Source organism: Chrysochloris asiatica, unplaced genomic scaffold, assembly GCF_000296735.1.
Source record: "Chrysochloris asiatica unplaced genomic scaffold, ChrAsi1.0 scaffold00006, whole genome shotgun sequence".
Lineage (NCBI taxonomy): Eukaryota > Metazoa > Chordata > Mammalia > Afrosoricida > Chrysochloridae > Chrysochloris > Chrysochloris asiatica.
The window spans coordinates 6,985,365-6,994,540 of record NW_006408524.1 but is presented as its reverse complement, the minus strand read 5'-3'; positions in this window follow the sequence as shown (position 1 = coordinate 6,994,540).

Below are 9,176 nucleotides of genomic sequence, written 5' to 3'. Positions count from 1 at the left end.
GTAAGGTGGAGGGTCAGAGAAAAAGAGGAATAACCCCAGCGAAATGGATTGGCCAAGTGGCAGCATTGATGGTCTGAAGCGTGGCAACAGTAATGAGGTTGCCCCAGGATCGGGCAGTGTTTCATTCTGCTGTGCATAAGTTTGGTATGGGTCAGTACCAACTCAATGGCACATAACAACAAAAGCAGCAAAAATTTTATAGACTTGGAAACCATATACAGAGTCACTATAAATTGGAATGAACTCAATGACACACTACCACCACCACCACCACCACCACCACCACCACCAAGCCTAATCCACAGCCATCAAGTCACTGGCCAGTGGACCGGGCTAGGTCACAGGAAGTGAAGTGGACAGGTGGTCTGGTTCATATTGGCAACCAGAGCAATAGTCAGTAGGTACAGCGGCAGCTTTGTCGTTGCTAAAACTATGCATCACATCTGAACTCTGAAGGAAATGTTCTCCTGAGTCTTAAAGTACTCTTTCAGATATGCTGACTATAAACTTCCCATACCTGCCCATTACTGTGACTGGCAACCACTCTAAGCAGTGCTTTTGCCATATTGGTTAAAAAAAAATTTTTTTTTTTAATTTAAATTAAAAAAAAATTTTTTTTTTAAATCCTAAAATGACAGAACTTTTTTCTCTCACAGTTCTGGAGACAGAATTAGGGGCATTGACAGGGTCGTGCTCCCTGTGAAAGATCTAGCGGCAGATTTTTCCTTGTCTCTTTTAGCTTCTGGAAGCTCCAGGCATTCCTTGACTTGCAGTTGTAGCATCATTCCATCAGTTCCTCTGTCTTCACGTGACTATTTTCCTTCTGTGTCATCTGACTCTCTCTCTTGGCTTCTCTTTTACAAGTACACTCTGACAACATGTTCAAAGACCCTAATTCCAAACAAGATCATGTTCACAAGTACCAACATATATATTGGGGGAAGACAATTCAATCCAAAATAGCACTAAAAGGAAAAAGAGGAATGAAACAGCTCAAAGAGCTCCCACTGCCTCATGTGCCTTTGTCCACTTACGTATCTCGAAATACCTGATCCGCCAGTCTCTGAAGCCTCCCTGATGCCTGCAGGTGGCACTGACCACCTGCACTATGTGACTGCAACACACCTCCTCAGACCCAGATTATCTTGCCACCTAACTGTATTGACTTACTTGCCAGTCTCCCTACAACCCTGCCAGTCTATCTGCATCAGGAACTATGTCTTATTCATGTCAGTTTCCCGTGTCTCATTGCGCCTGGCACGTTGGGCACACATATATTTGGAATAGATTAAATAGAGAGATGAGTCAGTAAATAAACAGGTTAAATTGGGGCCTACATGGAGTGATGTATAAAGTTCATACAATTCTAACTTCATCCACCAGTTCTTTTAGAAACAACAATGTTGAGCAATGATTTGGTAGGAATAAGATATGGAATGCTTTAAAGTGATTCCTATGTACTGAAGGCCTTGAAACAAACAAACAATAAATCAGTTTTTGTTGAGTTGATTTTGACTCATGATGACCCCATATATGTCAGAGTAGAACAGTGCTGCATAGGGTTTCAATGGCTGACTTTTCTGAAGTAGATTGCCAGACTTTTCTTGTGAGGTACCTTGGGGTAGACTCTACCCTCTACCTTTTGGATTAGCAGCTGGATTAGCAGTTGGGCATATTAATCATTTGCACCACCCAGGGACTCTGTAGTCCATGTGTGTTGCTGTGGATTAATGCCCTGGACTGCAAGATTGGTTTGAACCACAAGGTCGACACTTCAAGCTCACCAGTCACTTCTCAGAGACCCTATACAGGGTCACTATGAGTCAGAATTGACTTGAAGGCACTTAACAACAACAACAGAGACTCTCAAACAAATATTAAATCTATCTTATTTCAACCATCGACGTTCAAAGGGTCATCATAGGCAAGTGAGGGGCTGAGGATGCCGTTTCTATCACCATTTTCCAGTTCCAGGATTACTCAGTGCAGAGACACACATCAGTAGGGCAGGCTCTCCAGTAGGTGCCATGGAAGGCAGGACTTCATATTCAGTAGTGGCTGAATTTCAGTGATGTCTCTGGCCTTCTGTGCTGGGAGAAGGAGTTACAAGAAAGCAATGGGCTCCAGGAATGAGTCATTTCCTCCTTCAGGCTCTCTGTGGGGTTGGCCTACAAGAATCCTATTTGAAATGAATTTGGAGTGACCTCTGATGTGTTCTCACCCCCCACAAAGTAGCCTTTAAAAAAAATATCTTTGTGCCTAACCGGACGTGAGTTAAATGAAAAAAAAAAATGACTCTGGGCTAGCCAGTAATGCAGTTCATCAAGCTAAGGGGCGGGAACGCAGCTGGAGAATGATGTTTGTGCTGCCTCACTTACCAAAAGTGCCTCTCTGGGAGGGAAAGAAGGTCAGGGGGGTCATACTAGGAAAAGGGGCAAGCTCACTCAGCCCTCAGCCAGAGTTGTTTAGAACAGCTACTGAATTAGGTTACGTCACTTGGCTAACTGCACTTCTGGGATCCGTGGGACATTTGGAATCTTAAGGAGAATCTGACACAGGGACTCACACTCTTATTCATGTTCAAGGACACCCCGTGATGGGTGCATTTTGTAGAGGGATTGCTTAGCTGTCAGCACCTGGTGAGGGCTGGACCTGAGGATTAGCCAGATCACCTTGGCCAGGGAGGTGGGGGTGGATAGAAGAGCACCTGCCTTGCAACACATTTCCGTGGTGACAAGGGGCTTTAGTGACAATGCACAGGCTTCCTAATCAGCTGAGTATATCAGTGGGATAGGCACTGGAGAACAGACAAGAGAGAAAAAACCAGAGCAAGTGAGGGAGCCAACTCTATTTTGCCAAAAGAGAGATTGAATTTCAACCCCTGGAAGAAAACAAAAAGTGAAAATACAAAAGGAAAAAACCGTGAAACCCAGGGTTTATTTTTTATACTTTACTTATTTTTAAACATGTATCCTATCTACTAAATAGCTGTGTCTGACAGGGATGTGTGTGTGTTTTCATAAAGGTCCTCTTAGATCCTGCCTGGTGCTGCTTGGCATCTCTCTGACCTTTCTATTTGGACATTGGGATGATGCGGAGAGGGAAGCCTCATCCTGCACATTCGGTCTGAGCCCAGAGCAGCTGTATTTTCTCATTCTTGAGAACTGAGCAGGGCTGCTGAGCCCTAGGCCGCTCTGCAGTACCATCTTTGGTGCAGCTGGAATCCTAGCGGGGGAGCAAACTTGAGCCTTCCTAATCCTTACTCCAGACACTTCCAACTCCTGAGACCCATGTGTAAGTGAGCATGTGTTTTTAAGGGTTTTTCAGCTGTGCTGCCGAGAAAGTGTTCCGTCCAAAGTTTAAGAAGAGAAAAGGGGAAAAAAAAGTAATAAAATGGAAACGGGTTAATGACATATCTGCCTGATTCTTACCAGGAGATACTTCTGTAGTGGTAACATTTACAACAGTAAAAATTGTGTGATTCTGTGCTCACCTATGTGTGTTTTTCAGTTCCTGTTTTCTTTTCTGGAGTGGAATGAGGGCAGGATGTCTCATTCCTTCTGCTTTGAACTGTGGAAGAATTCTTACCCAATCAAAAGTATGAGAGGCATTGGGGAAGAATTCATATCCAATCAAAAGTATGAGAGGCATTGGGGAAGAATTCATACCCAATCAAAAGTATGAGAGGCATTGGGGAAGTGGCTTGGAAATCAATTGCAACTAGTCTCAGAATTACACAATTGACTTTAACTTTTTTTTTTTCTTCCCTCAAGATTTACATATTCAGAAGGATGTTTTATGAATGGATATAGGCCCGACACACGAAGTGCGTGGGATCTGTCTGAGGGCCTCGTCTGGGTCAACTGTGACATCTGGTCTTATGAATCTGGCATACTGTGACTCACAGATACATAAATAGTTATCTTTGATAGCTGCCACTTGTGACTCCGGGCAAATGATGTCAAATGGCAGGGAAGTGCTGCCCCTCCCTCCGCTGAGTTCTCTGACCACCTCAGTCCCTAATGCTGCGCCAGGAAGGGGTCACCAGGATCCAGGGCCTCTCACATCCTAGACTCCAAGTCTCTGCCTAGCACAACTGGCTGGGTAATATACAGCCCTGAACGCAACTTGAGCTCTCTCCTCTAGAAAGCCAGATAGCAAATGTGTTTCTCTCATAGTTGATGATCTGTGTTCAAACCCAGCTCACCCACTTCTTTAGCTGTGAGAAGTGGCAAATTATGTACCATCTCTGACTCTCCATATCCTCTTCTGCTAAAAATAAATAAAATAAAATAAAATAGTTAAAATTAGAGCTCTTAAAATAGATAACATTTTTTGAAGATTCCTATGGGCCAGGCATTGTTCCAAGCATGATACATGAGTTATTTCTGTTAAGATTTAATAAATAGGATGTGGCTGGTATACTTGACCATGAGGTAACTAATACACGACCGTACAGCCAGAAAGTGTTGGAGCCAGGATTTCTTGAGCTTTCCTGAAACTCAAGAGTAGTGGTGCTCAACTGCAGGCCATTTTGCTCCCCAGGGGATAGTTAGTCAATTTTGGTTGTCACAAATGGGGAGTTTAAGAGTGTGTTATCAGGATTTAGTGGGTTAAGACCAGGGATGTCACTTAACATCTTGAAGTACACAACACAGCTTCCCACAAAATTATCTTGCCTAAAATGGCAGTAAGTGCTGTGGTTGAAAAACCCAGCTCCCGAGACTGTCTTCTTACTATAAACTCTTAGGAGTGTTCATTGTTGTTGTTGTTAAGTGCCGTCAAGTCGGTTCCGACCCATAGCGACCCTGTATAGGGTTTCCAAGAAGCAGCTGGTAGGCTTGAACCACCGACCTTGCAGTTCAAATAGCTTTGCAGTCAGACACATTAACCCACAGCGCCACACATGGGGTAATAGAGGTAAGGCACTCTGATAGCTAATGCTTGTGTCAAGTTGACTGGGCCATGATTCTCTGTGGTTTGGCAGTTGAGATGTAGTTACCCCCATGAGGAGTTCTAATAGAGTGTAGTCAACTCTGTGATGGGGTTGACTGTGGGCAGACAATCAAATGAAAGGACATTTCCTTGAGGGTGTGACCTATTCCATTATGTTGGACACTCATCCAAAGCTTGCTTCCTCTTTGCTGGGTCTGGATCTCACATTTGGCTCATCCTGTGACCTCCAGTTCAGTGGCCTGCTCTATTACTTGCCAATCCTGGGAGTCATCAACACTTACCTTCTTACCTGCTGGACCTATCTGCTTGTCTGTCTTTCTACCTGCTGATCTTGATTCATCAGCCCTATAGCTATGTGAAAGGCGCTCTGGTAGTATAGTAGTTACGAATTGGGCTGCTAACTTCACGGTCAGCAGTTTGAAATTACCAGCTGTTCCGTAGGAGAAATATGAGGCTTTCTGTTCCTGTAAAGATTTACAGCCTTAGTAACCCTGTATAGGGTCACTATGAGTTGGAACTGACTCCACGGCACATAACAACAAAAACAGCTATGTGACTCAGAAGCTTCCCGTCTGACATCTGGACCCATGGACTTGGAACTTCCAACCTCTACAACTGTGTGAGCCGTTTCCTGGATATAAGCCTCTCTTTATATAGATGCTGGAGTCCTAGGATGGTGATGTGGGTTCATGTGCTGGACTGCAATGGCAGTTTGAACTGCAAGGTTGGTAGTTCAAATTCACCAGCTGCTCCTTGGAAACCCTATACAGGGTTGCTATGGGTCAGAACTGACTTGACAGCACTTAACAACAATACATCAGGACTCTTTCTACAGATATGGAGGTTTTTGTTTTTTGTTTTTGGCTTCACTGATTTTGCTTCCCTAGAGAACCGGACTAAGACAGGCAGTATGCACACAGACAGGCAGTGGCTGGCACACAACAAATGCTTAGTAAACTCAAGCTACCACTTCAGTTGCTGCTATGGAGTTTTTCATCCTCAAACTCTTTTCTCTGTTATTAGCAATGTTGTAAAGAGTACATAGACCTTAGAGACACTTCTTTTTGCCAAAGGGCCTATGAGGTACAGGGTGAAAAAGCATATCTTCTCCAGGTTTTCTGGATGTTTCTACTGAATGTTTACCATGTGATTAAGTATATACCATGTATTCACTGATTTAATCTTCAGAATAACTAGACAGAGAGGTGCTATTTATTTCCATTTTAGAGATGAAGAAACCAAGGCATAAAGAGACTAAGAAATATGCTCCCAGCATAAGGGCCTTAGGTAAGTAGAGGCAGGATGGTAAACCAGCCTAAATCTGTCCCTAAAAGGCGTCATTGCTCATCTAGTCAAGGTTGGCAAAGGTTCCAAAGCTGAGCAAACTGAGTAGATCAAGAGACAACATTAATAACTAAATCATAAACTTACGTTACTTTTGAGGTTGGATCCTTCATGAGCTTTTTTATTGTTCCCATGAGGGGCAGAGATTAGTGACTAGGGAGACATCATAATGAATGAATGATGTTTACAAGAATGTGGTTGCAGATGAGAGAAGAACAAACTAGAAGATAAGATCTTGACCCGGGTATAGAGCTGAGGTTGCAGAGAAGGTCTGAAATATTTGCTCTATAGCTGTGAACTACATCCAATTCTAATTATTGACAAATGCACACCTGCGTTGAATGACTCAATACATAGTCTCTAAGTGTCCTCTGTGTGCAATTCCACAGAAAACGGAATTTGTGCATATGGCCTTAACAAAGCAAAGCCATCATAACTCTACAGGAAGGATGTTGTTGTTGTTGTTAAGTACCGTGGAATCGGTTCCTACTCACGGTGACCCTGCACAGGGTTTCCGAGGCTATAAATCTTTATGGGAGCAGAAAGCCTTATCTTTCTAGCACACCACATACTCTTTCAATATGAAGATCCGCCTGTTCAGAGAGAATTTTAAAAATTAAACGCAGTTTCTCCATAACCAAATTATATGATTTAATCTACATTTTAAAGGATTCAAGGATCTCACACATAATAGGGACTGAGTTTAGTACAGAAATTTGGATTATACACTGAAAATGGAGTCTACATTCCTAACTAATTCTAGGCACACTGCTACTCCAATTCATTTCAGAATTGCTCTTAGGTGACATGGAGTTAGTGTTGACTTATAGCTACCCTATGTACAACAGACTGAAACATTTCCTGGTCCTGCAGTAAGCTTACAATCATTCCTGTTTGAGCCCACTGTTGTAGCCACTGTGTCATTGAGAATCTTCCTCTTTGCCACTGACTGTCTACTTTACCAAGCACGGTGTCCTTCTTCAGGAACTAGTCCCTCTTAATTATATGTTCAAAGTACGTGATATTAAATCTTGTCATCCTTTCTTCTAAGGAGTATTCTGACTGATCTTAGAATATCACTTCTAATTGGAATTCTCATGCCTAAATACTATAATGAATGAACACTTGACCATTCCATTACATCAGCTATTAATTTTGAATGCTGGTATTAATCATCTTCTACTTGGATATCCTAGGCGCTCTGGTAGCATAGTGGTTATGAATTGGACTGCAAGCCTCAAGGGCAGCAGTTCAAAACTACCAGCTGTTTTTGAGGCTTTCTGCTCCCATAAAGATTTACAGCCTCAGAAACCCTGTACAGGGTCGCTATGAGTCGGAACCAACCACCATCACCACCTGGATGTCCTGGTATGGCCCTGTGGGTTAATGTGCTGCACTGCAAGGCCAGTTTAAACCAGAAGGTCAGTGGTTCAAGCTCACTAGCTGCTACTTGGAATCCCTTTTCAGGGTCACTATGCATTATAATTGTCTCTACAGCACTTAACAGCAACAAAAACAACCTAGGTGTCCAGGAAAAGTTAGTGAGGCAATGTGTAAATGCACTGAAGTTATCAGGATCATCATGATTATATAGCCATCAATATGTCTTGAGCCTTTTTATTCCCTTCATAGGTTGAACGAATGTGAATTCTTTCAAATTTTTGGAGCACACATGTTAGGCCATGTGCATTTGTCTTAGAGGAGAATAAGATTAGAGACTAGAATACTACTATGCACTTGTTAAAAGAGTTCTCATAGGAAAGCAGAACCTTGGAAACTTTTTTGTTTCACTTTGTATCTCAAGGCAGGTGGGAAACAAATGCCATGATGAGTGTGACAGTCTGTTCTTATATACACCTCACAGCTCAGCACAAACTCCCACATTCTCCATTAACTACCTTCCTGACCAACTATGTCACCAACTATGTCACCAGAACTCTCTAGGAAGAGTCACTAATGACCTCCATTTTGACATATCCAGAGGACAGGTTTCAATCCACCCTACTGGATGTCTAATGACTATTTGAGATGGTTGTCAACTCTGCCTTTAATCCACATTCCTTCCTTTAAAGGCTTTAAAGGTGTCATGATTTTACTCATCTCTCTTCCTGGCCATTCTTCTGTTCTACCTTATATATTTCAGCAATTACCTCCTTCTCATTTTCACCCTCTTCCACACATACAACAGCTTCTATATTGCTGTTGTTAACGACCATCAAGGTGGTTCCAACTCATAGTGACCCTGTATAGGGTTTCTGAGGAGCAACTGGTGGGTTTGAACTGCCAATCTTAAAGTTAGCAGTGCAGTGCTTATCCTACAGTGCCACATCAGGACTCTAAATAGACAATAGTTGTTTGTACATGTATGTTGTGTGGTTAAGGCCCACTAACTTGATTCTGACTCATAGAAACCCTGTATAGGGCTTCTAAGGAGTGGCTGGTGAGTTTGAACTGCTGACTTTGCAGTTTAAACCAACCTTGGGGTTCACTGCTTATTCTATAGTGCCACACCAGGACTCCTTATATAAGTATGCTGTATAGGGTTTTCAAGGAGTGGCTGGTGAGCTTGAACCTCTGACCTTGCTTGACAGTCAGCGCATTAACCTGTAGGACCACACCAGAACTCCAAGCCTACAACACCTGGTATTTCCAGACAGTCTCCTATCCAAGTACTACCCAGGCCTGACCCTTCTTAGCTTTTGAGATCAAATGATATTGGGTGCATTCATAGTGGTATGGTCATAGATATGGGTATAAGTGTGTGTGTGTGTGTTGTTGTTGTTAGGTGCCATCGAGTCAGTACCAACCCATAGCAACCTTATGTACAGCAGAATATATATATATAAACCTTATGTACAGCAGAATATATATATATA